Source organism: Schistocerca americana, chromosome 3 (assembly GCF_021461395.2).
Source record: "Schistocerca americana isolate TAMUIC-IGC-003095 chromosome 3, iqSchAmer2.1, whole genome shotgun sequence".
Taxonomy (NCBI): Eukaryota; Metazoa; Arthropoda; class Insecta; order Orthoptera; family Acrididae; genus Schistocerca; species Schistocerca americana.
In genome coordinates, this window is record NC_060121.1 from 789,991,853 (window position 1) to 790,001,107 (window position 9,255).

The 9,255-nt window shown below is 45.8% G+C and overlaps 1 pseudogene; it reads right to left on the reverse strand.

Annotated features, from left to right (window-relative positions):
* Positions 1-289: 289 nt before the first annotated feature.
* LOC124608800 lies at positions 290-407 on the reverse strand (annotated as a pseudogene).
* Positions 408-9,255: the final 8,848 nt, after the last annotated feature.

The window sequence follows — 9,255 nt, forward strand, 5'->3', positions numbered from 1 at the left end:
ACACGGTACCTTGTCCTCGACGGCGAGTGCTCGTCAGGGACAAGGGTATCGTGGAGACTGCCCCAGTTAAAGGTGATAAAACTCCTCCCGCACAACCCATGGAGGCCAGAAGGTTCCGACTGGCCGCCGTGGCATCCTCAGCCTACAGGCGTCATTGGATGAGGATATGGAGGGGCATGTGGTCAGCACATTGCTCTCCCGGGCGTATGTCAGTTTCCGAGACCGGAGCCGCTACTTCTCAACCAAGTAGCGCCTCAGTTTACCTTACAAGGGCTGAGTGCACCCCGCTTGCCAACAGCGCGCGGCAAGCCGGATGGTCACCCATCCAAGTGCTAGCCCAGCCTGACAGCGCTTAACTTCGATGATCTGACGGGAATCGGTGTTATCACTGCGGCAAGGCCGTTGGCAGGTGACAGGACCACTGCTATTCTCTTTATACGTAAATAACCTAACTGGCAACAATCTGTGGCTGTTTGCTGATGTTGCTGTGGTGTACGGGAAGTTGTCGCCGTTAAGTGACTATAAATGAAAACGACTTAGACCAAATTTTTAGTCGGTGTGATTAATGACAGCTTTCTCTAAACGCTGAATTGTACAAGCTAATACAGATTTGTAAAGTAATCAAATTTCTGGAATACATTTGTCTAGGTAAAATATTTAAGTGATTAACACTGCAAAAAAAATGGTTCAAATGGCTCTGAGCACTATGGGACTCAACTGCTGTGGTCATAAGTCCCCTAGAACTTAGAACTACTTAAACCTAACTAACCTAAGGACAGCACACAACACCCAGCCATCACGAGGCAGAGAAAATCCCTGACCCCGCCGGGAATCGAACCCGGGAACCCGGGCGTGGGAAGCGAGAACGCTACCGCACGACCACGAGATGCGGGCAACACTGCAAAACCACAGGTTAATGTAAGCCGGAGATGAAGCAATGCAGATGTGAAATGCTGGTACATTAATAACTGGTGTAACCACTAGAATGTTGAATGTAAGAATGCAAAAGTGAATCAGTCAAATTGTGACTGATTCACAGGTGCCGGATGTCATATTGCGGGCCGTAGTTCCATGCCTGATGCATTTCGTCAATACATGGGTGGTTAATGGCGTTTTCGGGAGGCGTTGGAGTTGACGTCCGACGATGTGCCACGTGTGCTCCATTCAAGACAGATATAGTGATGTAGCAGTCCAAGGCAACATGTCGACCCTGTGTAGTGCATGTTGGGTTACAACGAAGGTACGCGGGTGGGCGTTATCCTGTTGGAATCCCGTTCATGAAAGGCAGCAAAACCATACTAATCTACAAATTTGCAGTCAGGGTGCGTGGGATAACCACGAGAGTACTCTTGCTGTCACACGAAATAGCACCCCAGACCATATGTCTGGCACGCAGATAGGTTGGTTGCAGGCCCTCAGTTGGCCTCATTGTAACCAACACACGGTCATCACTGGCACCGAAGCAGAACCCAGTTTGATCAGAAAACTCGACAGACTTCCACCCTGCCCTCCAACGAGCTCTCGCTTGACACCACTGAAGTCGTAAATGGCAGTGGTTTGAGGTCGCTATAGGGCACCGTGGTCGGAGCTGTCCTTGAAGTAACCGACTGGTAGCAGTTTGTTGTGTCATTGTGGTGCCAATTGCTGCTGCAGTAGCCAGACCCATACGCCGTACACGATTTCCCCTCTCGGTAGTGCCACGTGGCCGCCTGGTGCTCTGTCATCTTGCTATCGTACGTACTCGTGATTTCCACTGCCAGCAGTCATGTACAGTAACTAGATTCCTGCCCAATCACCGAGCGAGGTGGTGCAGTGGTTAGCACACTGGACTCGCATTCGGGAGGACGACGGTTCAAACCTGTCTCCAGCCATCCTGATTTAGGTTTTCCGTGATTTCCCTAAATCGTTTCAGGCAAATGCCGAGATGGTTCCTTCGAAAGGACACGGCCGGTTTCCTTCCCCATCCTTCCCTAATCCGTGCTTGTGCTCCGTCTCTAATGACCTCGTCGTCCTCCTCCTCCTGCCTAATCTTTCAGCAGTTTCGCAGGAGGAACTTCCAATTTCTCGTAGCCCTACTGCTTGACCTCGTTCAAACTCAGTGAGGTGTTGATAATGGCGTCTTTGTCGCCTTAAGGGCAATCTTGACAACCATCAGTTCAATATCTAGTCCCAAAGGTAATTAAAGCTCACGACCCTTACAGAGTTTATTTGAAGCAGACCTGATTTCTATCCTCACTGTGGCGCTACTAGCGCCACTGCTACGTGACTGCCACGAAATATGAGTAGACATCATCTTTCAGATGACCTACTTTCGTTTATGAAGCACGACTTCTTAATGTTGCGAGTTTCTTCCGACAGTGTCTCTAAGCATAACGCTGCAAAGCGATATGAAATGGAATAATCACGTAAGAAAGGAAGTAGGGTAGGCGAATGTTCGACTTCGGTTTTTTAAGAGAAGTTTAGGAAAGTGCGCTCAATCTGTAAAGGAGACAACATATAGAACGCTAGTGCGACCCAATCTTGTTTACTACCCGAGTGTTTCGGATCCCCAGCAAGTCGGTTTAAGATATGGCATCGAGGTAATTCAGACCGGGGGGAGGGCGGGGGGGTTTACTAGGTTTAATATTGTTAGGTTTGAACAACGAGCGAGTATTGCAGTGATACCTCGTGAACTCAAATGGCAGTCTCTGGAGGGAAGCGACGTTGATGCGGCGCAGCACTACCCAAAGATTAGCGAGCGCAGGCATCGGCTGCAGGGGAACAGTGAGAATTCAAAATTAAAATCACAGAACAGTCTCAAGTCGCACATTTCACTTCTTTAACATATTTCACTCCACAGTTCTGAAGATGCTGCCGTTGGTCGAGTGAAACACGAAGAAAAGTTACATTACATATTACTTGTCGCTGCTCTGCGGTTTTAATTTTAGCTACTGAAAAGGTTTAGAGAACCGGCCTTTGAAGCTGACTGCTGAGCGATTCTGCTGCCGTCAACGTACATTTCACCTAAGGATCACTAAGGTAAAATAACAGAAATGAAATGTCGCACGGAGGCATACAGACATTCGCTTTCCCCTTCGCTCTGCTTGACAGTGGAACAGGAAAGAAAATGACTCGTAGTCGTACAAGGAAGCCTTCGCCACACTCCATACAGTCGATTGCGGAGTATGTATGTAGATGGTAGATGCAGTCGTAGATATGGATGTATAGACACTTGTCGTCTCCCGCAAATTCGGCGTCATTCCGGTTCCTTACAAAGACAGAGTACGCGAAGGAACTTGCCCCCCTTCTTGCAGCGGTATACCGTAGGTCTCTAGAAGAGAGTAGCGTTCCAAAGGATTGGAAAATGGCACAGGTCATCCCCATTTTCAAGAAGGGACGTCGAACAGAAGTGCAGAACTATAGACCTATATCTCTAACGTCGATCAGTTGTAGAATTTTGGAACACGTATTATGTTCGAGTATAATGACTTTTCTGGAGACTAGAAATCTACTCTGTAGGAATCAGCATGGGTTTCGAAAAAGACGATCGTGTGAAACCCAGCTCGCGCTATTCGTCCACGAGACTCAGAGGGCCATAGACACGGGCTCCCAGGTAGATGCTGTGTTTCTTGACTTCCTCAAGACGTTTGATACAGTTCCCCACAGTCGTTTAATGAACAAAGTAAGAGCATATGGACTATCAGACCAATTGTGTGATTGGATTGAAGAGTTCCTAGATAACAGAACGCGGCATGTCATTCTCAATGGAGAGAAGTCTTCCGAAGTAAGAGAGATTTCAGGTGTGCCGCAAGGGAATGTCGTAGGACCGTTGCTATTCACAATATACATTAATGACTTTGCGAATAACACCGGAAGTTCACTGAGGCTTTTTGCGGATGGTGCTGTAGTATATTGAGAGGTTGTAACAATGGAAAATTGTACTGAAATTCAGGAGGATCTGCTACGAATTGACTCATGGTGCAGCGAATGGCAATTGAATCTCAATGTAGACTATTGTAATGTGCTGCGAATACATAGAAAGAAAGATCTCATATCATTTAGCTACAATATAGCAGGTCAGCAACTGGAAGCAGTTAAATCCATAAATTATCTGTTTGTAGGCATTAAGAGTGATTAAAATGAAACGTAAAGTAGACGCCAGACTGAGAATCACTGGAAGAATCCTACGGAAATGCAATCCGAAAACAAAGGAAGTAGGTTACAGTACACTTGTTCGCCCACTGCTTGAATATTGATCACCAGTGTGGGATCCGTACCAGATAGAGTTGATAGAAGAGAGAGAGAGAAGATCCAACGGAGAGCAGCGTGCTTCGTTACAGGATCATTTAGTAATCGCGAAAGCGTTGCGGAGATGATAGATAAACTCCAGTGGAAGACCCTGCAGGAGAGACGCTTAGTAGCTCAGTACGGGCTTTTGTTGAAGTTTCGAGAGCGTACCTTCACCGAGGAGTCAAGCAGTATATTGCTCCCTCCTACGTCTATCTCGCGAAGAGAGCATAATGATAAAATTAGAACCCACACAGAGGCATACCGACAATCTTTCTTTCCACGAACCATATAGGACTGGAATAGAAGGGAGAACCTATAGAGGTACTCAAGGTACCCTTCGCCAGACACCGTCAGGTGGCTTGCGGAGTATGGATGCAGATGTAGATTCCGTCATTATTATATGCCACTGATCGATTAACACATGCCCTTAGTCAAAACCAGTTAAATCAGGCCGCCATTTAAACTTCCTGGAAAATTAAGGTACTTGGCTGCACCGGGTCTCAAACAGGGAACTTTCTCCTTCACGAAGAGAGCTGATAGGGGCATTGAACACGAAAGACCAGGTCGTGGGCTCCATTCCCGGTCCCATAACGGTCCATCTGCCTGGAAGTTTCAAAACAGAGCACAGACTGCTGCAGAGCAGAAAGTCATTCTGTAAGAAACCGCATTACTTATACATTGTGTCGATCGAATCTTTCCTGCAGTCACTTTTCCTGCTTATGGCCTCGTACGCGATCTGCTCACCACAGCAGAACTGTCATCGTAATGACGCACGTCGTAGTAAATCGGGGCAGAGGCAGAGCACTTGGCATAGCATCACATATGTGGGCGATTACATTTGCCATGACCCCGCTGCCAGCTGCAGTTTGACATTGGCCGAGCTGTCACAGCCACACAGACTACCATTCGGAAAAATGTTGTAATAGCACGACGGTAACACGGCTACGGAGTACCTGTTGGTACAACGTTCCAGGAGCTGCTAGACCGTAAATCTCGCAGCCCGATTCGCTCATGAGTGAAGCGCGTGCCCCGCTTCCAACGCTTTTGTTTTGTTTGTTGGACAGCGTAACCGTTGACGGCAGCCGTCCTTGTCGGAACAGTTTCTTTTTATTATTTACAGAACGAGTGCGCGGTGCGTGTTATTGAATCTAAAGTGTATTTCTCCTTAATGAGAAGTTCTCCGTTACCTTGGCATACCACGTTTTCAACGGCGATAATATTTCAGCGTAAGTAAGGCAATGAGTCCTCATCAGTCACGAGGTACTTTTCCTTCGAGTGATGCGCTCGCAGTGAAAGGCTCGAGGCGTTGTACAATTAAGGCACGTCGCTCTTGACCTTTATCTCGTACGCGGTGCGACCCTACCGCGACTGCGCGCCGTAGCATCTCCACCGACATCCGCAATTTGTTTTCGGGCCCCCTGGAGTCGCCCTGTCAATCAACGCGGCCCCTCAAGGACGGGGAAGAGGAACGACGAGTTGCTGCCCGATGGCAGGAATGCGAGCGCCAAGGCTTGCCAGCGTCGAATTTCGTGTGGAGTGTCCGAGGTCAAATATCGGGCGCCCGAGCGCCGCGCACGGCTCCACGCACAAGCTGGTAGCGCGGAATGCCACTTGCTCGACGACCTCTGCCCACCAACGCAACGTGTGTCACGTAGACAGGAATAAACGTTCACGGCATTTGCAACTCAATTTTTGTTTCCAACTAAATACATATCATCAATTAATAATAACAGAGCATAGAAGAAGCAATAAAAAATTACTTAAACAGGATGACCTATTTCGGCCTTCATGCTGGCCATCTTCAGATCCAACGCACCGTAAAGATGTAAAGAGTGTCACATTAAATAGGAAAGTCTGAAAATAACGTAGCGTGCGAGAAAGGAAGAAAGGAACCAATGACTGACAAGAGTTAAAATAGCGCAGCATTTACCGATATGACTGCAGCTGGCGGTACAGGCGCGAAATCACAGTAGTTTAATGCTTCTAATGGCTAATATGGCACACTTTATGTATAGTGGTAAGCGCGCACTTATGCCGCGACCCATGAGAAATACGCCCCCCCCCCCCCCCCCACCAACGAACGTGTGACGTCACACCAGTCATCTTGGCCGCCATACTTCGTGAACGCTCAGTTCCGTACGAGGCCCACAGGAAAGCAATGTCTATGGAAAGATATCCACTAAAGGTCTTAACGTTGTCGCGTTCTATCGATAGCTTGTATGCAGTTAAACACGCAGTGAAGAATTAAACTCGTCTGAAATAGTTACTCGCTTCCTGCCAGAGACGACTGCTGGCACTTGTAAGACATAAAGTGCCACATGGTGTGACATTTGCGCCGTAGTCTGTCTTTCACGTGGGCTTCGGTTTATGCTATATGTGGTTCAAAATGGTTCAAATGGCTCTGAGCACTATGGGACTTAACATCTATGGTCATCAGTCCCCTAGAACTTAGAACTACTTAAACCTAACTAACCTAAGGATATCACACAACACCCAGTCATCACGAGGCAGAGGCTATGCTGTATGTCAGCCTCAGACAATGGGCAATGATTTACGTAAGATGAATGGACGAATAAAACATGAAGTAAATATAAAAGCAAATGATAACATTATACGAAAATTGTCTTTTAAATAACTACATCAGTTCGTTGGTAACAATCGTGTAAGTTAAAAATATTTCAAATTAAAAGAGCCAATGTGATAGGCTGTAAGGTGCCATTAGTTTGTACCTTTAGGAGTGCTGTTTCTATAGAGACGTCATCGTCAAGATGGCTAGTCATGGCTGTACCAGGACACCACATGTTGCTATGTCGATGGCGCGTGTTTCCCGATATGCACCGACAAAGGATTAAGCAGAAAGGCGTCGAGACTATATTGGCGGTGGTATGTTAATAAGTTGTCGCCAGCACAAGGACGTTTGTTGAATGGTCATAAGAGAAGTTCAATGTTTAAAAATGGCTCTGAGCACTATGGGACTTAACATCTTAGGTCATCAGTCACCTAGAACTTATAACTACTTAAACCTAACTAACCTAAGAACATCAAACACATCCATGCCCGAGGCAGGATTCGAACCTGCGACCGTAGCAGTCCCGCGGTTCCGGACTGCAACGCCTATAACCCCACGGCCACCGCGGCCGGCGAAGTTCAATGTTCAAACATGTGTGAAATCTTATGGGACTTAACTGCTAAGGTCATTAGTCCCTAAGCTTACACACTACTTAACCTAAATTATCCTAAGGACAAACACACACACCCATGCCCGAGGGAGGACTCGAACCTCCGCGGGACCAGCCACACAGTCCATAAGAGAAGTCAAATGGTGAATCATTACGGTGTTGACATTATAAAGTGAAAAATAAGTACTGGTAAAAGCAATGGCTAAAAATATAATACCATAATGAACAATTATATAAATGAAAGCACTCAAGAATCTGGCTATCTGACGTGTCACTATCTACTACAAAATCGGTTTTTTTGGACTCTAAAGGGTACCATTTTAATATTATAAAATCAGCAAGAAGAATTCTATGTATCATAAAAAAGCAAGTTCAAATGTCTTGATGTATAAATCTCCAACCATGTTGCGTATAAATGCGTTCCACCTACACCAAACTCCCGATTAACCCGCATCCGGATTATCCGGTTTGAATGTTATCTGTGCAGGGCATAGTTAAATTTCTTTTGGATAAAAAGTAATTAGCGTATTGTAATAATTGTATCCAATATTTTTGTTAAAATACAATATTATGCATTATTTCTGGCGCGATTTCCTGTGAAAAATGACTGTAGTGCAAGAGGTAGATCATCACATTCCTCGATTCCCGGAGAGCATTTGACCCGGTGTCACACTTTAATAGATTGTCAGGTAAGTAAGTGCCTCGGACACTTCTACTGTTTTCAAGTAATAGAAGACAGTATATTGTCCAGGACGGCTAGTGTTCATCAGAGACAAAAGAAAAGCGAGGACTGCTACAGGGGCTTGCGATATGACCCAAGTTGTTCTCCGTGTACTACTCACGCTCAAAAGTATCTGAAAGACCTGAATTGCGTCCCGCCTGATTTGAGTGCAGCCCACATACCGTAACTGAGTTGCAAGTTGCACGTAGTTTTCTTGCAGGCCTCTGGTATGTGTAGTATTAGAGAACTCACTGTACTCCCCTCATTTCATTTTCAGAATTAGATTGAAAACATCTTGTTATACTGTATAATACAATACTTATACAACACTTATTCCGTATTACTTTACGAGGCGCGCAAGGTGATTTCGATAATAATTTCCAACGTGTCCGCGAGCTGCAGCCCTTGGCTGGTAGAGACATACGTCTGCTCGCTGCAGAGTCTCCAGGCTACCAAGTAGCCTACTTGGGGCAATGGCGCATCCGCTTTCAACGGATGCTCGGAGCACCTATATGCTCTAAGCACCTACAAAGCTAAGTTCCTCACACACGGAGTTCCATATTTCCCGACAGGGAACAGTTTGTACTGGACAGACTGACCTGCCCTTTTTGCAAAATGCTGCTAAATGGAGCTTGGAGTGGCAAGTGAGTTACGGAACTTAACACAGGTTCTCTGGTATCTTTTTGATATAGTCGTGGCTACCACAGTTGACCACTAGAGAACTCTGTATGGCGATAGCTCCACATTGTAAATTAATACTACGATATTAAAAATACTAGGGAAGACCTAAGTGAGACGAGACAGTCCTTAGTGCTTGTAAACTCAAATTTATTATAATAAGTGACATTTCTAAAACGTTATCACTCACATTAATATCTGAAAGAGTTAATGCTTGTAGCGACAGTGGTTTCTCCAACTTTTTACGTACAACGCCGTGCTATTAATTCATTTTTCAGTCATCACTTACAAATTTGGTTTAAATTTGATGCTTAAGGTATCGTTTTAATTTACATTGTGAATGAAATACAGACATCACTGATGTAATATTCCTCAACATCTATTATTTCTTACACGAACCAGTTTTAG